Below are 26,863 nucleotides of genomic sequence, written 5' to 3' on the forward strand. Positions count from 1 at the left end.
CTAATAAGTCGAGAGGGGTCGAGTTACCGGAACCCAATGTGTGGTAGTAGCTAGTCCTTGGACAACATACACAGAACTCAGTTCTTAGGGACGGTTCCAGTGAGACAACCCACCATGTACTCCTACATGGCCTCTCACCTCTACCTTTACCAAATCGTGTTCACACGCTTAACTCTCAACATCGGAACATAGCACTGTACTCCAATTCATTCCCAATGAATCAGATCTGACATACTCTAAGCAATAGCAGGCATGGCATTGCAAGAACACAACATGGCTCAATCAACTCCTACACATGCTAGTGGGTTTTAACTATTTACTGTGGCAATGACAGGTCATGCAGAGGAATGGGTTCAACTACCGCAGCATAAAGTAGCAGTTGAATCATTGTTGTCCTAATGCAATAATTGAGAGCAGGAGCGAGAGAGTAGGATTGTATCGGAATGAACAAGGGGGGGGTTGCTTGCCTGGTAGATCAACAGGGGGCACTGCTCCTCAGACAGGTACTCTCGAACACTCTCCGGAGCAGGACCTATCGAGAAGGAACGGTGTCGGAAATCAAACACAAGCATATGCAACAATATGATGCATGAACATGGTATGAGTATGTGATGTTGTTTGAGTTAATGCATCTAGCATTTATTTGGTTGAAGTCCATTTGAACCAAGGGTTCAAAGGCAACTCCAAATTAAGCTCTTAAATATGCCATTTATATGTTTTCATATATACAGCATGTATAGGTTGGTTTGTCATGCATGAAAATGGTACAAATGGATAGATTGAATTTTTCTGATCATTTTTCATATATAAATTATTTCAATCTGAGCTACGGTTGAATTTCTATGAATTTTTGAAGTTTGTAGCAATTTCTGGAATTTCCCGATTTAAATTAATACCAGAAAAATGATATATTGCGTCAGCACAGCATCATGCTTACGTCAGCAGGTCAAAGGCGGCTGACCAGGTCAAACCTGACATGTGGGGTCCACACGTCAAGGTCTCTGGCTAATCCTGATTTAAAATTAACCTAAACTGGTTTAGTTAATGGGGTTGGGCCCACACGTCAGTGACCCAATTAGCTAAATAGGGTTTAATTAGTTGTTAAACTAATCGTAACTAAAATGTAACAGGGCCAGGCCCCACATGTCGGCGACCCACGGAGAGGTCAAACCTCCTGTCTGCGGGGTCAAAGCCCGCCGGCGACTCGACGCCGGCGAGGCCAGACGCGGCGGAGGCGTTGGAAATCACCTTCCGGCGACCAAACGCGCGGTGGAGACTACCTACGTGAAGCTGGAGAACACGCGCAACCAACAGGGCAAGTGGGAGTAACTGGGGTGGCCGGAGCTCGCCGGAAAAGAGCTCGTGGCGGCGGCCGGCATGCGGGTGTGCTCGGGGTCGGTGTTATACTACACGGCAGGCGCCACGGAGGGGTACTACAACACCTGGTGTTGCACTGAGCGCTATGGCGCGGTCGGTTGCGGCTCTAGGTGACGATGGCCACCGTGGCGGCATGGCTGGCGGAGCCAAGCTCCTGGCAGCGACTGCAATGGCGTTAGCGAAAGCAAAAGGGCCAGAGGAGAAGGGGGCGGGTCGACGCGAAAGCTCACAATGGTTGCAGTGGAGCCAACGGCGAGCTCGGAGGTGGTCCGACGTGGGCGGAATGGCGATGGCGATCTTGGGCGGCCGGTGATGAAGAAGGCGGCGGTGACGGCTCCACGGGGTGTTCGGCGCCTCGTAGCTTGACGGGGAGGTAGCAGGCGATAAGGCGGAGCTCGCAAGCACAACGAGCGGTCAAGGGGACGGCAGGGAGCGCGTGGGCAGCGAACGGCAGCGACAGCGACGTTCAGTTTTCGGGAGAGAGAGCGGCAGAGGTGGGGATGAGCACGGGGGAGAGTGCGAGGCGGTCCGGGAGATTTGCGTGGCGCTCTTGGCGCCCTCTAGCAGCAGCGGCGGCAAGCAGGAGGTGGCCGCGCGCGCTGGCGTGCGGAGGCCATGCGCCCCTGCCCACTGGCGCGAGGTAGCGGATGACTGGCGTGGCCAGTCAGCTCGGCCGGCTTGTTGGGCTAGAGCAGGTGGGCCGCCAGGTGAGGCCAGGTACGATTCCCTCTCTCTCTTTTATTTTGTTTTTGTTTTCTATTTTCTGACATTTGTTTTGATTTAATAAAAATACCAAATCATTTTATTTAGTTCTCTCAAATTTTGCAGGGACCTAAGGAATTAATCCAAAGCCCCTCACCAAAATTCAGAATTATTGGACAATATTTTGTATATATAAAAATATTTATCCAACGCAAATAAATACTGGATTAATTCCAAATACCCAAAATAAATACTTATGAGCTCTTTAAAATATTGATTTGATTTTTATCTCTGTCCAATATTTTCAGAGAGCAACATGAGCATTTTCTTGGACCCTTTTGGAGCAATTTTTACTTGGGTCATTTTCAGAAATGATTCTAAGGGTTTCACAAATCCCCATTTCAAATTTAAATGGAATTTAAACATGATGCAAACATAAAGGCTAGCCTAGGTCATACCAGAACTAGGGATGTGACAACTCGCCCCCACTCGGAAGAATCTCGTCCCAAGATTCAGGAGTCGGCGGAAAGAAAGTGGGGTACTCAAGTCGAAGACGATCTTCACGCTCCCAAGTAGCTTCTCTCTCGGAATGATGAGACCACTGAACCTTGAGAAATTTGATGTTATGACGTCGAGTGACATGCTCTGCTTGATCAAGGATGCGAACAAGGTACTCTCGATAGGTGAGGTTATCTTGAAGATCAAGTGCTTCGTGGTCCACTCCGCGGATGGGATACGAGAAGCAACGCCTGAGTTGAGAGACGTGGAAGACATCATGAACTCGAGAAAGATGTGGCGGTAGTTCCAACTGGTAGGCAACCTCTCCTTGTTTAGCGAGAATGAGAAAGGGACCAATGTAACGAGGAGCCAACTTGCCCTTGATACCAAATCAATGGGTACCCTTCAAAGGGGTAACCCGAAGGTAAGCTTTGTCGCCAACTTCATAAGCCACTTCCTTATGACTACGGTCATACTGGCTCTTTTGACGAGATTGGGCTGTTTTCAAGTTCTCACGAATGATGCGAACTTGCTCTTCTGCCTCCTGGATCATATCCGGTCCAAAGAATTGTCTTTCACCGGTTTCTGACCAGTTCAAAGGTGTTCGACATCTTCGTCCATATAGAACCTCAAAAGGATCTTTCTTGAGGCTGGATTGGTAGCTGTTGTTATAAGAAAACTCGGCGAAGGAAAGACACTTCTCCCAATCCATACTGAATGAGATAACACTCTAAGCATGTATTCGAGAATTTGATTGACCCTTTCCACCTGACCACTTGATTGAGGGTGGAAAGCGGTACTGAAGGAAATATGGGTGCCCATGGCAGTTTGGAAACTCTCCCAGAAATGAGAAGTGAAAAGACTACCACGGTCTGAATTGATCTCTAGTGGAACACCATGAAGTGACACTATTCGAGAAATATATAAGTCAGCGAGCTGACTAGCAGTGATACTCTCTCGAACAGGTAGGAAGTGAGCCACTTTGGAAAGACGATCAATGACTACGAAGATAGCATTATTCCCTTTCTTGGTCCTGGGAAAGCCGATGATGAAGTCCATACCAACTCTATCCCATTTCCACTCAGGAATAGCTAAAGCTTGAAGGGTGCCAGCAGGCCTTTGATGCTCTGCCTTAACGCGACGACAAACGTCGCAGTTAGCAATGAACTGAGCAATTTCTCTCTTCATCCTAGTCCACCAGAACCTCTGGCGTAGGTCCTGATACATCTTAGTACTACCGGGATGAATTGTGAGAGGAGATTCATGTGCCTCCTTAAGGATTAATTGCCGAAGATGCTGCTTCTTGGGGACCACCAGGCGATTCTCGAAGAAAACAACACCTCGATCATCTATAGAGAAACTACCAGCAATGCCCTTGGCAATGTTTCTCTTGATCCGGGTAATCCCCGTATCATGCTTCTGGGCTTCTATGATATGATCCACAAGAGTAGGTTCCGCCACCAAGGTAGAAAGGAACCCGTGAGGAGCAATGTGAAGGTTAAGTTTACATAATTCCTCATGGAGAAGTGGTTGGCCCTGCTGCAACATGAGATTGTTGCAATAGGACTTACGACTTAGCGCATCAGCCATGACATTCCCCTTGCCTGGGGTGTAGGTAATCCCTAAGTCGTAATCTGAGATCAACTCCAACCAACGTCTTTGCCTACGGTTCAAATCTGGTTAGGTGAAGATATACTTGAGACTCTGGTGGTCGGTGTAAATCTCGCAACGTTTAGCGAGAAGTAAAGTCGCCATGTCTTAAGTGCATAGACTACGGCTGCAAGCTCTAGATCATGTGTAGGATAATTCTCCTCATGTGGATGCAACTGTCGAGATGCATAGGCAATCACATGGCGATCTTGCATAAGAATGCAACCTAGTCCCTGTCGTGAGGCATCACAGTAGATAACAAAGTCTTTAGTGAAATCCGGTGGCACAAGTATGGGAGCAGAAGTCAGGCGTCTTTTCAGTTCCTGAAAACTGTGCTCACACTGTGGGGACCACTCAAACTTTTTATCTTTCTTGAGAAGTTCCGTGAAAGGTTTGGCCACTTTGGAGAAGTTCTCAACGAAGCGGCGACAATAATTAGCTAGACCAAGGAAACTCCTAACTTGCTTAACTGTTTCAGGCGGATTCCTATCAAGAACGGCCTGAACTCTCTCGGGATTGACGACAATGCCCTTACCAGATATCACGTGGCCTAGGTAGGTCACTTCTGGCAACCAAAATTCACACTTGGAGAACTTGGCATAAAGGCGGCGCTCTCTGAGTTTTTCTAGCACAAGTCTAAGATGTTCGGCATGATCTTCCTCGTTCTTCGAGTAAATAAGAATATCATCGAGGTAAACCACGACGAACTTATCTAAGTACTCCATGAAGATCGAGTTCATCAAGCGAGAGAAAGTAGCTGGAGCATTGGTTAGACCAAAGGACGTGACGGTGTACTCGTACTGACCATAACGAGTGACAAAAGCCATCTTAGGAATGTCCCCATTTCTGATCTTGATTTGGTGGTAGCCTAACCTCAAATCCATCTTGGAAAAGACTGAGGATCCAGCGAGCTGATCATACAGGTCGTTGGTCCTGGGGAGCGGATACTTATTCTTTATCGTGACCAAATTAACGGGACGATAATCTACAACCATCCGGTCCGTACCATCCTTCTTCTTGACGAAGAGGACGGGGCAAGCCCAGGGAGAAGAACTCGGACGGATGAAACCCTTTTGCAAGGATTCATCGAGTTGTTTCTTAAGCTCAGCTAGTTCTAAGGGTGCCATCTTGTAGGGTCTCCTAGAGATTGGAGCGGTTCCTGGGATAAGATCTATGACAAACTCTACATCTCTGTCAGGTGGAATACCTGGCAGTTCCTCTGGAAAGACATCCGGAAAGTCACGGACTACTGGGATATCTTCAAGGTCTGGAAGAGGGTTGGCATTAAGAGAATAGAGCTGACGCTTTGCAACTCTAGTGGAGACGATGACTATCTTGCCAGATGGGTGTGTAAGCTGAACAGACCTAGTGTAACAATCAATCTTGGCATAATAAGCTTTCATCCAGTCCATACCCAAGATGATGTTAATATCTGTAGACTTGAGGGCTACAAGTGATGCAAGGAATACAAGTCTGTCAACAAGGATTTCATTACCATGGCTTATCCTGGTGGTTTGCCATCTAGACCATGGAGTTTGGATTTCAAGTGGAGTTGGCATATCACAAAATGACATGTCGTGCAAATGAGCATAGCCTTTAGAGATGAAGGAGTGAGATGCTCCGGTATCGAACAGAACTGAAGCTGGATGACAGTTGACAAGGAGTGTACCAAGAACGACATCTGGATCATCATGAGCGTCTTTAGCTCAGACGTGATGCACGCATCCATGTTCAGTGGGAGCTGACTTGACACTGATCATCTTGCGTGATGGCTTACCACGGCCAACAGACTTCTCAGGCTGGGGTGGAGCATAATTGGTTTGAGAGCAGTCACGTGCATAGTGTCCTGGCTCTCCGCATGTGAAACAAGTCCCTGAAGTAGGACGTGGACCCGCTTTTACAAGCGGTCTACCAATAGGCCTGGGTGGAGCATGTAACTGAACTGGGTGAGGTGCCACACAAGATGGCCTTGGTGTATAACCAGGTGGAAGAGCGGAGTTCGGAACCCAAATCCGGTGCTTCTGAGAAGTAGAACCGGAAGAAGAACCCAAATCACGGGTGTGCTTACGAGACTCCTCGTAAGTGAGTTGAGCTGTCTCTACATTAATGGCCTTGTTCACAAGAGCCTGGAATGTATTGCAATGATGCAAGTGGAGATCACAACGCAACTTGGGGTTGAGACCCTTCCGGAACCTAGCCTGCTTCTTGCCGTCCGTGGACACCTCTTTTGTAGCATAGCGAGCAAGGTTCTCAAACTCTCAACTGTAAGCATCAACAACCATCTTACTCTGGGTGAAACTACAGAACTCTTTCCTCTTGCGGTCATTGAGATCCTGAGGAATGTGATGCTCGCGAAAAGCCTCAGTGAAATCTCTCTAGGTGGTTATCTGGCCAGCTGGAAGCATAGCCTCATAGTTCTGCCACCAAATACTAGCAGGACCTTCCAGGTGATATGCAGCATAGGTGACCTTGTCACCTTCAGCTACATTCGCAGAATGCAGCTTGTGTGTGATACTATGGAGCCAGTCATCTGCATCAAGTGGTTCAATGGAATGATGGAAGGTAGGTGGTTTCACACCAATGAAATCATAGATGGTCGCTGACTCTTTGTGCTGATGGGAGGTGTTCTCCTCAATACGTGCTAACAAGCGGTTAGACTCTCACTTGTTCTTCTCCATCTCTAACATGAACTCTGCCAACGAAGGCTGGTCGGGAGGATCCTCATCCCTACCATCTCCGTGGTTCTGGCTACGAGCAACAAAACCTCGGTTAACTGACAACATCCTGAAGAACCAACCAAGGAAACAAAAGATGGATTCAGCATCATCATAAGGATGTAGAATATAGTACGAGGGAAATACTATCTCTTGAACTCCTAGGACAAATCCGGCAGCATAACGACAGTAAAATGCTCGAAATGAGACATTCTGCAAAAGACGGGGTAGCACCATACTCAACATCATTACTCAAGGTTCTGAGATATTACTAAACAGGCTACACCGGAGGTACTCAAACTGGAATCAGACTCAGATCAACCAAACCTTAGAGAGTACGGAGTAGTAACACGTGATCCTGATAGATGGAAGAGAAAGCCTAGTTCCTTAACCCCGTAGGAAGGATAGGATGACTCAGATCAGAAGGGCATGAGGTATAAGGAGTAAAAAGAGCCTTACGTTCCCTTCCACAATCAATTCCCCTATATAGCTAAAGAATTTCTAGACTCAACTTCGACCAGGTTGGCTTGGTAATCCTATAGATAGTCAGGCTCTGATACCAAAGCTGTCGGGACCCTGATTCCAAGTCACATCGATCTAGCCGGTAACACCTCATATCACTTTGCGGCCTCACACACGGTATCCCCACGGGTGTCGCCTTACCCTGGCCCGGGACCGTTTGCGCCTTTTGGCTCACGTATATGACAGTGTCGCTAGCATCCATATGATAGAGAACCCAGGCCGACATGGCTAGTCATGAACCCAAAGCGGCACTAACCTATGGGGACAGGCATACATGATTCACATCAAGCATGTCGGTCAGCAGCGTGTGAATCCGGGCTGTAGCACTGGGCTAACAGGACTCCGGGAACCCGGGCTGTAGCAGGCTAGGCAGGACTCCGGATGTCACCGCGTGACATTTCCCCGAAGGGACAGACACAGGAATGAAGTGAAACACATGCCGACCAGTCAAGTATCCTGAGCAGTAGTGCTGGGCTAGCAGGACTCCGGTGAACCGGGCTGTAGCGGACTACTATGGCTCAAGGAAGCACTAGACTACATTTCCCCATAAGAGAGGCTGCCAAGGATAAACAACTAGATTGTCGAATCCCACACATAGCAATACATGTCACACGTACGCATAACATGCAAGTATGTGATGTACAACATGGCATCACAGCATAACGCAAACTCATATAGATAAAGGCTCAGAAGAGCCACATAGCATTAATACAAACAGGGGTCACATGACCCATCATTCAGAGCATACAAGCAACGGAAGCATTACATGTCTGAGTACAGACAACTACAAAAGGAAAAAGGCTCAGAAGCCTGACTATCTACAAGACCCTCCCAAGGGTACAAGATCGTGCTGAGGTAACAAGCTACTCATCGAAGTCCAAGCGGTACTACTAGTGAGACAGATGTCTCACCTGTAAAACATAAATAAAGCAAACGTGAGTACAAAGGTACTCAGCAAGACTTACATCAGATCCTATCATACATGCATTTGTATCAAGAAGGTAATGTTGGGTTTAGTTGCAGCAAGCCAGCTTTGACTCAGTGGCTATCCTGTTCTACGACAACGAGAAACTTCTTTGAGATGAGGCAGCACACACGAGTCCACTAATTACCACATCAATACACTACTATGGATTCATCCTCGTCTCCTTACGAGAAGGCCATCCATAGCACTCACACTTGTCTTGAGCATTTTTGACTATCCACTTAAAGTTGTCTATGTACCACGTAAGCATCCAAGAAGTCCATAACAGAGGACACGGCTATTCAAATAGATCATGATAACCCGGCAGGGGTGTACTTCTTCACACAGGCTCTCACCACTTATCACCATATACACGTCATGTATCTCGACAACCTTCAAGCGGAAGCCTGGCGAGGGTGTCGGCCACGACCTGACTAACCAAACAAGACTCTAGTCCAGGTTTATCACCTATTCGGGTTCCATCCACAAGGAGATCCGGCCGGGGTTTCGCTCACGGCCCCAAACGATGTGTACAGGGTTCCCGATCCCACCATCCGAGTGCCACTCGGTACACCGGGCCACGTGTGCCTAGTCTGTCCCAAGTCCACCCTGCCAGGTGCCACTCAGTAGAAAAATAGCACTACCTACAAACACCAGAAACTATTTGCAACTCCTGGACAGAGATCAAGTTGGCTAATAAGTCGAGAGGGGTCGAGTTACCGGAACCCAATGTGTGGTAGTAGCTAGTCCTTGGACAACATACACAGAACTCAGTTCTTAGGGACAGTTCCAGTGAGACAACCCACCATGTACTCCTACATGGCCTCTCACCACTACCTTTAGCAAATCGTGTGCACACGCTTAACTCTCAACATCAGAACATAGCACTATACTCCAATTCATTCCCAATGAATTAGATCTAACATACTCTAAGCAATAGCAGGCATGGCATGGCAAGAACACAACATGGCTCAATCAACTCCTACACATGCTAGTGGGTTTTAACTATTTACTGTGGCAATGACAGGTCATGCAGAGGAATGGGTTCAACTACCGCAGCATAAAGTAGCAGTTGAGTCATTGTTGTCCTAATGCAATAAATGAGAGCAGGAGCGAGAGCGTAGGATTGTATCGGAATGAACAAGGGGGGGTTGCTTGCCTGGTAGATCAACAGGGGAGCACTGCTCCTCAGACAGGTACTCTCGAACACTCTCCGGAGTAGGACCAATCAAGAAGGAACGGTGTCGGAAATCAAACACAAGCATATGCAACAATATGATGCATGAACATGGCATGAGTATGTGATGTTGTTTGAGTTAATTCATCTAGCATTTATTTGGCGGAAGTCCATTTGAACCAAGGGTTCAAAGGCAACTCCAAATTAAGCTCTTAAATATGCCATTTATATGTTTTCATATATACAGCATGTATAGGTTGGTTTGTCATGCATGAAAATGGTACAGATGGATAGATTGAATTTTTCTGATCATTTTTCATATATAAATTATTTCAATCTGAGCTACGGTTGAATTTCTATGAATTTTTGAAGTTTATAACAATTTCTGGAATTTCCTGATTTAAATTAATACCAGAAAATGATATATTGCGTCAGCACATCGTCATGCTTACGTCAGCAGGTCAAAAGCGGCTAACCAGGTCAAACCTGACGTGTGGGGTCCACACGTCAGTGTCTGTGGCTAATCCTAATTTAAAATAAACCTAAACTGGTTTAGTTAATGGGGTTGGGCCCACGCGTGAGTGACCCAATTAGCTAAACATGGTTTAATTAGTTGTTAAACTAATCCTAACTAAAACATAACAGGGCCAGGCCCCACATGTCGGCGACCCATGGAGAGGTCAAACCTCTTGTCTGCGGGGTCAAAGCCCGCCGGCGACTCGACGCCGGCGAGGCCAGACGCGGCGGAGGCGTCGGAAATCGCCTTCCGGCGACCAAACGCGCGACGGAGACTACCTACGTGAAGCTGGCGAACGCGCGCAACCAACATGGCAAGTGGGAGTAGCTGGGGTGGTCGAAGCTTGCCGGAAAAGAGCTCGTGGCGGCGGCCGGCGTGCGGGTGTGCTCGGGGTCGGCGTTATACTGCACGGCAGGCGCCACGGAGGGGTGCTACGGCACCTGGTGTTGCACTGAGCGCTATGGCGCGGTCGGTTGCTGCTCTAGGTGACGATGGCCACGGTGGCGGCATGGCCGGCAGAGCCAAGCTCTTGGCCGTGACGGCAATGGCGTTAGCGGAAGCAAAAGGGCCAGAGGAGAGGGGGGGGGGGTCGACGCGAAAGCTCAAAATGGTTGCAGTGGAGCCAACGGCGAGCTCGGAGGTGGTCCGACGTGGGCGGAATGGCGATGGCGATCTTGGGTGGCCGGCGATGAAGAAGGCGGCGGTGACGGCTCCACGGGGTGTTCGACGCCTCGTAGCTTGACGGGGAGGTAGCAGGCGATAAGGCGGAGCTCGCAAGCACAACGGGCGGTCAAGGGGACGGCGGGGAGCACGTGGGCAGCGAACGGCGGCGACGGTGACGTTCGGTTTTTGGGAGAGAGAGCGGCAGAGGCGGGGATGAGCACGGGGGAGAGTGCGAGGCGGTCGGGGAGATTTGCGTGGCGCTCTTGGCGCCCTCCAGCAGCAGCGGCGGCAAGCAGGAGGTGGCCGCGCGCGCTGGCGTGCGGAGGCCATGCGCCCCTGCCCACTGGCACGAGGTAGCGGATGACTGGCGTGGCCAGTCAGCTCGGCCGGCTTGTTGGGCTAGAGCAGGTGGGCCGCCAGGTGAGGCCAGGTACGATTCCCTCTCTCTCTTTTATTTTGTTTTTGTTTTCTATTTTCTGACATTTGTTTTGATTTAATAAAAATACCAAATCATTTTATTTAGTTCTGTCAAATTTTGCAGGGACCTAAGGAATTAATCCAAAGCCCCTCACCAAAATTCAGAATTATTGGACAATATTTTGTATATATAAAAATATTTATCCAACGCAAATAAATACTGGATTAATTCCAAATGCCCAAAATAAATACTTATGAGCTCTTTAAAATATTGGTTTGATTTTTATCTCTGTCCAATATTTTCAGAGAGTAACATGAGCATTTTCTTGGACCCTTTTGGAGCAATTTTTACTTGGGTCATTTTTAGAAATGAATCTGAGGGTTTCACAAATCCCCATTTCAAATTTAAATGGAATTTAAACATGATGCAAACATGAAGGCTAGCCTAGGTCATACCAGAACTAGGGATGTGACAACTCGCCCCCACTCGGAAGAATCTCGTCCCAAGATTTAGGAGTCGGCGGAAAGAAAGTGGGGTACTCAAGTCAAAGACGATCTTCACGCTCCCAAGTAGCTTCTCTCTCGGAATGATGAGACCACTGAACCTTGAGAAACTTGATGTTATGACGTCGAGTGACACGCTCTGCTTGATCAAGGATGCAAACAGGGTACTCTCGATAGGTGAGGTTATCTTGAAGATCAAGCGCTTCGTGGTCCACTCCGCGGATGGGATCCGAGAAGCAACGCCTGAGTTGAGAGACGTGGAAGACATCATGAACTCGAGAAAGATGTGGCAGTAGTTCCAACTGGTAGGCAACCTCTCCTTGTTTAGCGAGAATGAGAAAGGGACCAATGTAACGAGGAGCCAACTTTCCCTTGATACCAAATCGATGGGTACCCTTCAAAGGGGTAACCCGAAGGTAAGCTTTGTCGCCAACTTCATAAGCCACTTCCTTATGACTACGGTCATACTGGCTCTTTTGACGAGATTGGGCTGTTTTCAAGTTCTCACGAATGATGCGAACTTGCTCTTCTGCCTCCTGGATCATATCCGGTCCAAAGAATTGTCTTTCACCGGTTTCTGACCAGTTCAAAGGTGTTCGACATCTTCGTCCATACAGAACCTCAAAAGGAGCTTTCTTGAGGCTGGATTGGTAGCTGTTGTTATAAGAAAACTCGGCGAAGGAAAGACACTTCTCCCAATCCATACCGAATGAGATAACACTCTAAGCATGTATTCGAGAATTTGATTGACCCTTTCCACCTGACCACTTGATTGAGGGTGGAAAGCGGTACTGAAGGAAATATGGGTGCCCATGGCAGTTTGGAAACTCTCCCAGAAATGAGAAGTGAAAAGACTACCACGGTCTGAATTGATCTCTAGTGGAACACCATGAAGTGACACTATTCGAGAAATATATAAGTCAGCAAGCTGACTAGCAGTGATACTCTCTCGAACAGGTAGGAAGTGAGCCACTTTGGAAAGACGATCAATGACTACGAAGATAGCATTATTCCCTTTCTTGGTCCTGGGAAAGCCGATGATGAAGTCCATACCAACTCTATCCCATTTCCACTCAGGAATAGCTAAAGCTTGAAGGGTGCCAGCAGGCCTTTGATGCTCTGCCTTAACGCGACGACAAACGTCGCAGTTAGCAATGAACTGAGCAATTTCTCTCTTCATCCTAGTCCACCAGAACCTCTGGCGTAGGTCCTGATACATCTTAGTACTACCGGGATGAATCGTGAGAGGAGATTCATGCGCCTCCTTAAGGATTAATTGCCGAAGATGCTGCTTCTTGGGGACCACCAGGCGATTCCCGAAGAAAACAACACCTCGATCATCTATAGAGAAACTACCAGCAATGCCCTTGGCAATGTTTCTCTTGATCTAGGTAATCCCCGTATCATGCTTCTGGGCTTCTATGATATGATCCACAAGAGTAGGTTCCGCCACCAAGGTAGAAAGGAACCCGTGAGGAGCAATGTGAAGGTTAAGTTTACATAATTCCTCATGGAGAAGTGGTTGGCCCTGCTGCAACATGAGATTGTTGCAATAGGACTTACGACTTAGCACATCAGCCATGACATTCCCCTTGCCTGGGGTGTAGGTAATCCCTAAGTCGTAATCTGAGATCAACTCCAACCAACGTCTTTGCCTAAGGTTCAAATCTGGTTGGGTGAAGATATACTTGAGACTCTGGTGGTCGGTGTAAATCTCGCAACGTTTAGCGAGAAGGTAATGTCGCCATGTCTTAAGTGCATAGACTACGGCTGCAAGCTCTAGATCATGTGTAGGATAATTCTCCTCATGTGGATGCAACAGTCGAGATGCATAGGCAATCACATGGCGATCTTGCATAAGAATGCAACCTAGTCCCTGTCGTGAGGCATCACAGTAGATAACAAAGTCTTTAGTGAAATCCGGTGGCACAAGTATGGGAGCAGAAGTCAGGCGTCTTTTCAGTTCCTGAAAACTGTGCTCACACTATGGGGACCACTCAAACTTTTTATCTTTCTTGAGAAGTTCCGTGAAAGGTTTGGCCACTTTGGAGAAGTTCTCAACGAAGCGGCGACAATAACTGGCTAGACCAAGGAAACTCCTAACTTGCTTAACTATTTCAGGCGGATTCCTATCAAGAACGGCCTGAACTCTCTCGGGATTGACGACAATGCCCTTACCAGATATCACGTGGACTAGGTAGGTCACTTCTGGCAACCAAAATTCGCACTTGGAGAACTTGGCATAAAGGCGACGCTCTCTGAGTTTTTCTAGCACAAGTCTAAGATGTTCGGCATGATCTTCCTCGTTCTTCGAGTAAATAAGAATATCATCGAGGTAAACCACGACGAACTTATCTAAGTACTCCATGAAGATCGAGTTCATCAAGCGAGAGAAAGTAGCTGGAGCGTTGGTTAGACCAAAGGACATGACGGTGTACTCGTACTGACCATAACGAGTGATAAAAGCCGTCTTGGGAATGTCCCCATTTCTGATCTTGATTTGGTGGTAGCCTAACCTCAAATCCATCTTGGAAAAGACTGAGGATCTAGCGAGCTGATCATACAGGTCGTCGTTCCTGGGGAGCGGATACTTATTCTTTATCGTGACCAAATTAACGGGACGATAATCTACAACCATCCGGTCCGTACCATCCTTCTTCTTGACGAAGAGGACGGGGCAAGCCTAGGGAGAAGAACTAGGACGGATGAAACCCTTTTGCAAGGATTCATCGAGTTGTTTCTTAATCTCAACTAGTTCTAAGGGTGCCATCTTGTAAGGTCTCCTCGAGATTGGAGCGGTTCCTGGGATAAGATCTATGACAAACTCTACATCTCTGTCAGGTGGAATACCTGGCAATTCCTCTGGAAAGACATCCGGAAAGTCACGGACTACCGGGATATCTTCAAGGTCTGGAAGAGGGTTGGCATTAAGAGAATAGAGCTGACGCTTTGCAACTCTAGTGGAGACGGTGACTATCTTGCCAGATGGGTGTGTAATCTGAACAGACCTAGTGTAACAATCAATCTTGGCATAATGAGCTTTCATCCAGTCCATACCCAAGATGATGTTAATATCTGTAGACTTGAGGGCTATAAGTGATGCAAGGAATACAAGTCTGTCAACAAGGATTTCATTACCATGGCTTATTCTGGTGGTTTGCCATCTAGACCCTGGAGTTTGGATTTCAAGTGGAGTTGGCATATCACAAAATGACATGTCGTGCAAATGAGCATAGCCTTTAGAGATGAAGGAGTGAGATGCTCCGGTATCGAACAGAACCGAAGCTGGATGACAGTTGACAAGGAGTATACCAAGAATGACATCTGGATCATCATGAGCGTCTTTAGCTGAGACGTGATGCACACATCCACGTTCAGTGGGAGCTGACTTGACACTGATCATCTTGCGTGATGGCTTACCACGGCCAACAGACTTCTCAGGCTGGGGTGGAGCATAATTGGTTTGAGAGCAGTCACGTGCATAGTGTCCTGGCTCTCCGCATGTGAAACAAGTCCCTGAAGTAGGACGTGGACTCGCTTTGATAAGCGGTCTACCAATAGGCCTGGGTGGAGCATGTAACTGAACTGGGTGAGGTGCCACACAAGATGGCCTTGGTGTATAACCAGGTGGAAGAGCGGAGTTCGGAACCCAAATCCGGCGCTTCTGAGAAGTAGAACCGGAAGAAGAACCCAAATCACGGGTGTGCTTACGAGACTCCTCGTAAGTGAGTTGAGCTGTCTCTGCATTAATGGCCTTGTTCACAAGAGCCTGGAATGTATTGCAATGATGCAAGTGGAGATCACGACGCAACTTGGGGTTGAGACCCTTCTGGAACCTAGCCTGCTTCTTGGCGTCCGTGGACACCTCTTCTGTAGCATAGCGAGCAAGGTTCTCAAACTCTCTACTGTAAGCATCAACAACCATCTTACTCTGGGTGAAACTACAGAACTCTTCTCTCTTGCGGTCAATGAGAGCCTGAGGAATGTGATGCTCACGAAAAGCCTCAGTGAAATCTCTCCAAGTGGTTATCTGGCCAGCTGGAAGCATAGCCTCATAGTTCTGCCACCAAATACTAGCAGGACCTTCCAGGTGATATGCAGCATAGGTGACCTTGTCACCTTCAGCTACGTTCGCAGAACGCAGCTTGTGTGTGATACTACGGAGCCAGTCATCTGCATCAAGTGGTTCAATGGAATGATGGAAGGTAGGTGGTTTCAGACCAATGAAATCATAGATGGTCGTTGACTCTTTGTGCTGATGGGAGGTGTTCTCCTCAATACGTGCTAACAAGCGGTTAGACTCTCGCTTGTTCTTCTCCATCTCTAACATGAACTCTGCCAACGAAGGCTGGTCGGGAGGATCGTCATCCCTACCATCTCCGTGGTTCTGGCTACGAGCAACAGAACTTCGGTTAACTGACAACATCCTGAAGAACCAACCAAGGAAACAAAAGATGGATTCAGCATCATCATAAGGATGTAGAATATAGTACGAGGGAAATACTATCTCTTGAACTCCTAGGACAAATCCGGCAGCATAACGGCAGTAAAATGCTCAAAATGAGACATTCTGCAAAAGACGGGGTAGCACCATACTCAACATCATTGCTCAAGGTTCTGAGATATTACTAAACAGGCTACACCGGAGGTACTCAAACTGGAATAAGACTCAGATCAACCAAACCTTAGAAAGTACGGAGTAGTAACACGTGATCCTGATAGATGGAAGAGAAAGCCTAGTTCCTTTACCCCGTAGGAAGGATAGGATGACTCAGATCAGAAGGGCATGAGGTATAAGGAGTAAAAAGAGCCTTACGTTCCCTTCCACAATCAAGTCCCCTATATAGCTAAAGAATTTCTAGACTCAACTTCGACCAGGTTGGCTTGGTAATCCTATAGGCAGTCAGGCTCTGATACCACAGCTGTCGGGACCCCGATTTCAAGTCACATCGATCTAGCCGGTAACACCTCATATCACTTTGCGGCCTCACGCATGGTATCCCCACGGGTGTCGCCTTACCCTGGCCCGGGACTGTTTGCGCCTTTTGGCTCACGTATATGACAGTGTCGCTAGCATCCATATGACAGAGAACCCAGGCCGACATGGCTAGTCGTGAACCCAAAGCGGCACTAACCTATGGGGACAGGCATACATGATTCACATCGAGCAAGTCGGTCAGCAGCGTGTGAATCCGGGCTGTAGCACTGGGCTAACAGGACTCCGGGAACCCGGGATGTAGCAGGCTAGGCAGGACTCCGGATGTCACCGCGTGACATTTCCCCGAAGGGACAGACACAGGAATGAAGTGAAACACATGCCGACCAGTCAAGTGTCCTGAGCAGTAGTGCTGGGCTAGCAGGACTCCGGTGAACCGGGCTGTAGCGGACTACTATGGCTCAAGGAAGCACTAGACTACATTTCCCCATAAGAGAGGCTGCCAAGGATAAACAACTAGATTGTCGGATCCCACACATAGCAATACACGTCACACGTACGCATAACATGCAAGTATGTGCTGTACAACATGGCATCACAGCATAACGCGAACTCATATAGATAAAGGCTCAGAAGAGCCACATAGCATTAATACAAACAGGGGTCACATGACCCATCATTCAGAGCATACAAGCAACGGAAGCATTACATGTCTGAGTACAGACAACTACAAAAGGAAAAAGGCTCAGAAGCCTGACTATCTACAAGACCCTCCCAAGGGTACAAGATCGTAGCTGAGGTAACAAGCTACTCGTCGAAGTCCAAGCGGTACTACTAGTGAGACAGATGTCTCACCTGCAAAACATAAATAAAGCAAACGTGAGTACAAAGGTACTCAGCAAGACTTACATCAGATCCTATCATACATGCATTTGTATCAAGAAGGTAATGTGGGGTTTAGTTGCAGCAAGCCAGCTTTGACTCAGTGGCTATCCTGTTCTACGACAATGAGAAACTTCTTTGAGATGAGGCAGCACACACGAGTCCACTAATCACCACATCAATACACTACTATGGATTCATCCTCGTCTCCTTACAAGAAGGCCATCCATAGCACTCACACTTGTCTTGAGCATTTTAGACTATCCACTTAAAGTTGTCTATGTACCACGTAAGCATCCAAGAAGTCCATAACCGAGGACACGGCTATTCAAATAGATCATGATAACCCGGCAGGGGTGTACTTCTTCACACACGCTCTCACCACTTATCACCATATACACGTCATGTATCTCGGCAACCTTCAAGCGGAAGCCTGGTGAGGGTGTCGGCCACGACCTGACTAACCAAACAAGACTCTAGTTCAGGTTTATCACCTATTCGGGTTCCATCCGCAAGGATATCCGGCCGGGGATTCGCTCACGGCCCCAAACGATGTGTACAGGGTTCCCGAGCCCACCATCCGAGTGCCACTCGGTACACCGGGACACGTGTGCCTAGTCTGTCCCAAGTCCACCTCGCCGGGTGCCACTCGGTAGAAAAATAGCACTACCTACAAACACCAGAAACTATTTGCAACTCCTGGACAGAGATCAAGTTGGCTAATAAGTCGAGAGGGGTCGAGTTACCGGAACCCAATGTGTGGTAGTAGCTATTCCTTGGATAACATACACAGAACTCAGTTCTTAGGGACAGTTCCAGTGAGACAACCCACCATGTACTCCTACATGGCCTCTCACCGCTACCTTTACCAAATCGTGTTCACACGCTTAACTCTCAACATCAGAACATAGCACTGTACTCCAATTCATTCCCAATGAATCAGATCTGACATACTCTAAGAAATAGCAGGCATGTCATGGCAAGAACACAACATGGCTCAATCAACTCCTACACATGCTAGTGGGTTTTAACTATTTACTGTGGTAATGACAGGTCATGCAGAGGAATGGGTTCAACTACCGCAGCATAAAGTAGCAGTTGAATCATTGTTGTCCTAATGCAATAAATGAAAGCAGGAGCGAGAGAGTAGGATTGTATCGAAATGAACAAGGGGGGGGGGTTGCTTGCTTGGTAGATCAACAGGGGGCACTGCTCCTCAGACAGGTACTCTCGAACACTCTCCGGAGCAGGACCTATCAAGAAGGAACGGTGTCGGAAATCAAACACAAGCATATGCAACAATATGATGCATGAACATGGCATGAGTATGTGATGTTGTTTGAGTTAATGCATCTAGCATTTATTTGGCTGAAGTCCATTTGAACCAAGGGTTCAAAGGCAACTCCAAATTAAGCTCTTAAATATGCCATTTATATGTTTTCATATATACAGCATGTATAGGTTGGTTTGTCATGCATGAAAATGGTACAGATGGATAGATTGAATTTTTCTGATCATTTTTCATATATAAATTATTTCAATCTGAGCTACGGTTGAATTTCTATGAATTTTTGAAGTTTATAACAATTTCTGGAATTTCCTGATTTAAATTAATACCAGAAAATGATATATTGCGTCAGCACATCGTCATGCTTACGTCAGCAGGTCAAAGGCGACTGACCAGGTCAAACCTGACATGTGGGGTCCACACGTCTGTGTCTGTGGCTAATCCTGATTTAAAATAAACCTAAACGGTTTAGTTAATGGGGTTGGGCCCACGCGCCAGTGACCCAATTAGCTAAACAGGGTTTAATTAGTTATTAAACTAATCCTAACTAAAACATAACAGGGCCAGGCCCCACATGTCGGCGACCCACGAAGAGGTCAAACCTCCTGTCTGCTGGGTCAAAGCCCGCCGGCGACTCGACGCCGGCGAGGCCAGACGCGGTGGAGGCGTCGGAAATCGCCTTCCGGCGACCAAACGCGCGGTGGAGACTACCTACGTGAAGCTGGCAAACGCGCGCAACCAACGGGGCAAGTGGGAGTAGCTGGGGTGGCTGGAGCTCGCCGGAAAAGAGCTCGTGGCAGCGGCTGGCGTGCGGGTGTGCTCGGGGTCGGTGTTATACTGCACGGCAGGCGCCACGGAGGGGTGCTATGGCACCTGGTGTTGCACTGAGCGCTATGGCGCGGTCGGTTGCGGCTCTAGGTGACGATGGCCACGGTGGCGGCATGGCCGGCGGAGCCAAGCTCCTCGCCGCGATGACAATGGCGTTAGCGGAAGCAAAAGGGCCAGAGGAGAGGGGCGGTCAACGCCAAAGCTCACAACGGTTGCAGTGGAGCCAATGGCGAGCTCGGAGGTGGTCCGACGTGGGCGGAATGGCGATGGCGATCTTGGGCGGCCGGCGATGAAGAAGGCGGCGGTGATGGCTCCACGGGGTGTTCGGCGCCTCGTAGCTTGACGGGGAGGTAGCAGGCGATAAGGCGGAGCTCGCAAGCACAACGGGCGGTCAAGGGGACGGCGGGGAGCGTGTGGGCAGAGAACGGCGGCGACGGCGACGTTCGGTTTTCGGGAGAGAGAGCGGCAGAGGCGGGGATGAGCATGGGGGAGAGTGCGAGGCGGTCGGGGAGATCTGTGTGGCGCTCTTGGCGCCCTCCAGCAGCAGCGGCGACAAGCAGGAGGTGGCCGCACGCGCTGGCGTGCGGAGGCCACGCACCCCTGCCCACTGGCGCGAGGTAGGGGATGACTGGAGTGGCCAGTCAGCTGGGCCGACTTGTTTGGCCAGAGCAGGTGGGCCGCCAGGTGAGGCCAGGTACGATTCCCTCTCTCTCTTTTATTTTGTTTTTGTTTTCTATTTTCTAACATTTGTTTTGATTTAATAAAAATACCAAATCATTTTATTTAATTCTGTCAAATTTTGCAGGGACCTAAGGAATTAATCCAAAGCCCCTCACCAAAAGTTAGAATTATTGGACAATATTTTGTATATATAAAAATATTTATCCAACGCAAATAAATACTAGATTAATTCCAAATGCCCAAAATAAATACTTATGAGATCTTTAAAATATTGGTTTGATTTTTATCTTTGTCCAATATTTTCAGAGAGCAACATGAGCATTTTCTTGGACCCTTTTGGAGCAATTTTTACTTGGGTCATTTTCAGAAATGATTCTGAGGTTTTCACAAATCCCCATTTCAAATTTAAATGGAATTTAAACATGATGCAAACATGAAGGCTAGCCTAGGTCATACCAGAACTAGGGATGTGACAGATAGGACGGTAATCTCGCATACACCGAATATTTGCCGATGACAGTTTGTTTTTGGCGCCCACCGTATATGAATATGAATCAGGGAGGGAGTCGATTTCGGCCGAGGACACACTGTGTTTTGGCGCCCACCGTGTATGAATCTGGGTGAGAGGCGGTTATGTCACGTTTGGGGTGAAATTACAAACCTACCCCTATCGAAACCTATAGAAATCCAGCATACATGCTTTGCGTGGCAGGGATAGGCAGTAGTGATTTCCACCTCGCATATTTTGGTTTCGGGCGGTTACTGCGACTTTCCCCGCTTTGTTCAAATTTTGCAGAGTGCACGTTTACCGTGCCAACTCAATTCGAATCCCGTTTGTATTCTATTTTTTTCGGGCGGGATCCATTTTCAATTCGAATTACATTCTATATACATCATTTTTATATATACTTTCAAAAGCACAACACCATTTATACATAAATATGGTTTACAAATGGCATGATCTCAGACTCATAAGGTTGTATCCATCAATTTGGATTTTCAAATATTTGAAACCACTTTATGTTGAAATCCAATGTATGCATTCCTCGCTAACCGTCTCCAATTAATGTGTGTTTCATGCGGGTTTTTTTACTTCTCAAACATGTATAATGTGTTTCACACACGCAACATATAGTGTAATCCTGTTTAGACATTAATTGCATATAAACCATGCATTGTTTGTAATTGAAGAATGTATGGATCACCAATATTGATAAGCTATATAACATTACACGTGTGCCCAAATTCAAATGAATATGCATGTTTGATACACCAATTTGCGTTATGATATTATCGATGTCGTGATCTCCAGTTTAAATATTTGAACCCCCTTTAATCCAGATATCCGTCTCATATAGCTATCACTCATGCTTATATAGGACTATCTCTCTGGACCTATACGCGTTCATAGTCTCTCAGGTATCTCTCGTGCTACCTGTATGTCGACAATGATCTTTTATCTTCATAACACACTAACGTTACTCTCTCCCTCGACCTTCATCACTCTATCTCTCTCTAAGTATATCTCACTCCCTGCTATGTGTCTCTAACTATGATCCTCCATGTGGAATCTCTTTCTGTCACACCAACACAAAACTTTGTCTCCCAGGGTCTCATTTCTCTCTACTATTCCCATGTGTGCCACTCACACACCCCTCATACAGAGATGTCTTTCGCTCCTTAGATATGAGAACCTACGACTCTTCCTCTTCAATATCTCTTTCTCACACACAAACACAAACTCTGTCTCCCAGGGTCTCATATTTCTCCATTGTTCTCTTGTATGTCGCTCACACACACCCTCTCTCCCTAGAGATATCTTGCGTTCCCTCATATGTCTCTCTAGCTATCACTCTCGTTGTGAAATATTTTTCTCTCTCACAGACACAAAACTCCGTCTCTCTAGATCTCATTTCTCTCTGATATCTGTTTGTATGTAACTCACACGCACCCTCTCTCTATCTCTCTCACACCCACACACATAACCCAGCCTTCTGATCCACTATACTCCTATCTCTAACGCACACTAGCTAGCATCTTTATCTTTCTATTTATCTATTTCTCGATCAACCTTCTTTCTCGCCCTCACTCTTGATTCCTATCACGCACACTACATATGTTTCTCTCTACATGCAGTCAAGTGCCCTCTCACACACATATATAACTTCACCCTTTGAACCACCCTACGGTCATCTCCAACACCCAAACTAGCGGATGTCCCTCTAGCTAGCATCTCCATCTCTGTATCTATCTGTAGTTTCTCCGTCAACATTTCTTTCTCGCACGGAGTCTTGCTTCCTATCACCCACACTATATATGTCTCTCCATACATATGCATTTATAGGTTGGTCTCTTTTGCACAATCGTTGCGCCTCACTCCCTCTGCTCGCCATAGATGCATGCTCCAGCCCACGCCACTATCTCTTAATGACAAAAACACATGCTCAATTGTCGGGACTTCTTCCATGCATTCTCACATGCATGCATATTGTCATACCGATCCGTCTCTCCCATGTCGTTGATCTTATGACTTATGTCTTCTTTCTTTTATCTCGATCATGCGCGCGTGCACACACACACATCCCACGTATACATGTATACCTCTCACACATGCACGTTCAAGGTCTCTATGTCTCCATACGTAGTTAATTACCCTCAATCCTAACGCCACATTGAATCGTTCTCCTCTTTTGTGCACATAACTTCCGCCTGGATGGGTAAAACACACACTCACACTTAACAATCTCCTTCTAGCTACCCCCCGCCTCTCACTCTTCCCCTATATCCCTGAAACCAATAAGACCATCCTTTAGTTTAATTCCCGCCTACATGCACCATTGATATATAGTAGTCTTCCTCGGTGTCTCTCGAACAAACACGTTCTCTCGAAGTCGACTCCTCTCACGCGCACACACCTTCTCTTCCCTCTCTACGGGCATTTTTTCTCTCGCACCCCATCGTTGGTGGCCTCTGCCATACACATCACCTCTCTATGATGAAAGCCATGGACACTTAAATTACATCCGCCACAGAGGACCCCGCGACACACACACACACGCACGCACCCCCCCAACACACACACACGCACCCCCAACACACACACACTAAGACTCCATCTCTCTCTCTCACACACACATAAACACACACACACACACACGCAAGCACGCACACCCCCCCCACACACTAAGACTCCATCTCTCTCCCTCTCTCACACACACAAACTAAGACTCCATCTCTCTCTCTCACACACACACACACACCCCACACACACACACTAAGACTCCATCTCACACACACATGCTCTAGGCGGAGCATTTGTTCCTACCACCCTTCATCCAACCTTACCCGTATGATGAACAATCAGCTTTATTTACTTGCATAACATGGACAAATTCCACTTTACTTTAGTAGTCAGCAAACTTATCATCTGTACCCTTATAAAAAAACGAGTTGGTGGTGATGGTGTGCCTGCCATCTTGTAATACAGACCGTACGATCTATATCTGAGGATAGAAAGCAAACTATGATAATTTTACAAAAGATACCCGCACCTCTCTCCACATCATTATCTCCAGCAACCTCATTGCTCAGCAATTAAAAAAGGAATAAGTCTCTGGAACAATCTAGCATGCATGGTGGCCGCTGCCGCCTGCCGGCGTCGTCCATCCCCATGCCTCCGCCCATTCCGACTACCAGTCACCACCACGCTCCACTCCTCCTCGCCTTATCTCTCATCTTTCATTTTTTCGATGACATTCTCGAGATACCAGTTTTCCGATAAAATTCTTGAGATATCATTAGTTTTTACACATGGGATTAATCCTGCATGGGTCAATCACAACAGGTGTTCTGTCAAAATAATGCATATTGATGTTCCGTGCAATGCACAAGAATCTTGCTTGTAATTATATAAAGCAAATCACGAGCAGGAAGTGACATTTTTTTGACACAACCACATTAACATGGCCACGTAAATCACTAGCTAAAGTAAATACCATTATACTTATATCCTGATGCAAAAGGTTGAGTACATGTCCGAAGAGTAGAGTCGCACACATGCACTCTGTCTCTCAGAATCTCTCTCTCTCTCACACACACCAGTTACGTGACACCCACTTAAGTAGACACGTATGTTACAATTTGTGCACCCGCGGGTACACGTGATGCTGCGCATTTATTTAAGCCGGAAGGCGAACCCAAACAGTAGCTGCATTCATTCCCCTCCTGCTGCCTCTTCTCTGGTCGCCGTCACCCGGTAGCCATGGGCCGGCCGAAGGTAACAACATATGCCATACTCCCGCCAGAGCGGCGCTTTAATATGGAAATTTTAGTGGCCATGCATGCATCTTTTTGTGCTAGCACTCCTATATAAGGGTTGACCGGTCGCTTCCCACGAACGTGCGCGGGCGGTGGAAGAGGAAGGAGAAGGGAAGCGGGTTGTGGAGTAACGTTTTTACCATAATTTCCTAGGAAACCGAGTGCAATAATTGAGTAGTTTTGCAAACTACCAGTACTACACCTGAAGCGGTTCAAAACCTATACTCCCTTGCCAGCGCGCGCTTCCCGCGTGAAACAGTCAGCGCCGCCCTGGAGCGTCAGTGCCGCATTAATGCCTGGCCAGAGCGGATGCGACCTCTCACTGGCGCCGACTTTGAAGTGGTGCGACGGCCGAGAGAGCGCCGCTTCCCGGTGCACGCGACTGCTCCGCGTCGGGACTGGCCATAGGCCCTGTTTGGATCCATGGGTTAGAGTTAGTTTGAGCTAGTTGGGGCTCAAATAGCTCTAAACTATCCAAGCATGAGGGTTTAAATTGGAGCAAGTTGCACCAAACCCACCAAAAAAACTATCCCACCCATGAGGGTTTAAACTGGAGATAGTTCTCATTGGGACCACTGAAAAATCACTTTTCTTTCTCCATGAAGTGCATTTATTGTCAATCTAACCCTGTCACCCAAACACCTCTTTGGCTACAGTTAGTTTAGGGTTAGTCATGAGTTAGTCTAACCTCTAGCTAAGTTAGAGTATCAAACAGGAGCAGTATAGGACATGCAAGTTGCTCAAAGCATACAGGGAAATTCGTACGTGAAAGGATTTTTTTTCTTTTTGAAAACGGAACATGAAAGGAATTTTTTTAGAATGCTCTTGGCATGTCGCTAACATGTGATATTTAACCGACCTCAATAGACGGCAGAAATGACAGCCCGCCGCACTTTGATAGAGACGAGGAGGGAGAAGCGATACAGGCTGCTGGATTACTAGAGATAGGTGTCGCACGGAAGCCAAGAAATATGGTGATAGCGTGGGTTAGCCATGTACTAGTACGATGTAACTACACTTGGTTGCCGTGTTTCATACTCTTCCAGTCCACTGTGGAGATGATTGGTTAATTTTATATTGCTGAATAATATTAAATATTATGAGTGCAGACGCTCCACCACGAGGTTCCTTGCTCCTTCTCGGTCGTCCGGAATCTATGTTCTTCCACTCTATTTTTTATGTGAGCTTTGTTCATCCTTTTGCCAACACGCAAGACATCTAGCATCAAGGTGCACGTGTTATGCAAGGATCGTTCCATCTATATGAAGAACACATGGGACTGGAACTACGAGACGAACATGTACCTAGGAGTGGACGTACGAACCTGAGTAATGTAGTGTAGTAAGTGAAGTAGAAAGGCACAAATCATATGAACATGCGTGGCATATAGGGTGTGTTTGGTTGTGTTCTCGTCTCAGCATAGTTGTTCCCTCTTCAGGCATGCTCAACTCAACACCCCTCTTCATGCATGCTTCTAGTGTATTTGTGCTAAACTAGTGTGGACTCATGCACCCTCCATACACTCTACCAAACACCCAAAAGTAGGTCGAGAAGGGAACTCTTGGGCGGCATTTGTCTCTTACTATGTACTACCACTAAATGTTGTACGTGCAATGCACGGTGATGTTATGGGGTACGTGCCTAAGTACTCTACTACTACTATATTAGTTGGAGGCACATATTAACTTTTATATTTGTTTATGTGTATGCCCCGACACCTTCCAACTAGACGTTTCTTTGTCTCCATTTTTTTGCGGAAAACGTGTCTTTGTCTCCAGGTCGCACTTTGTATCGTTCATACCACTAAGTACTAATACGTGTGGTCTCCGACCTAGAAGTGGAAGAAGTGGAGACGCTCTACCACACTGTTTTTTACGCTCGGCTCTACCACGCTGTTCATGTCCCACTCCTTTCGCTGACGCGTGGGACATCCAGCACGTGATGTGTTTGGTGCCCTTCGTCGTAAGAGTTGACATGCTAGCATTCATCAGAAATAAAAATTAATTATAAATTGGCAGTGATACTATTTTTTTGCGAACCAATCAGCAATGATACTATACCTTGATATCGAAAAGAATACTACTCCGTTCGCCAACATGTGGGACGTCGACCATCCTGGTCCACTTGACATGCATGCAGAACTCCAAGGGAGTCACCCAGGTCGTTGCGCCGCAGTAACAATGACTAATGAGCCGTCAAATCACAGGCCCACTTCCCACTTTGAAG

Source organism: Triticum dicoccoides, chromosome 1A (genome assembly GCF_002162155.2).
Source record: "Triticum dicoccoides isolate Atlit2015 ecotype Zavitan chromosome 1A, WEW_v2.0, whole genome shotgun sequence".
NCBI lineage: Eukaryota > Viridiplantae > Streptophyta > Magnoliopsida > Poales > Poaceae > Triticum > Triticum dicoccoides.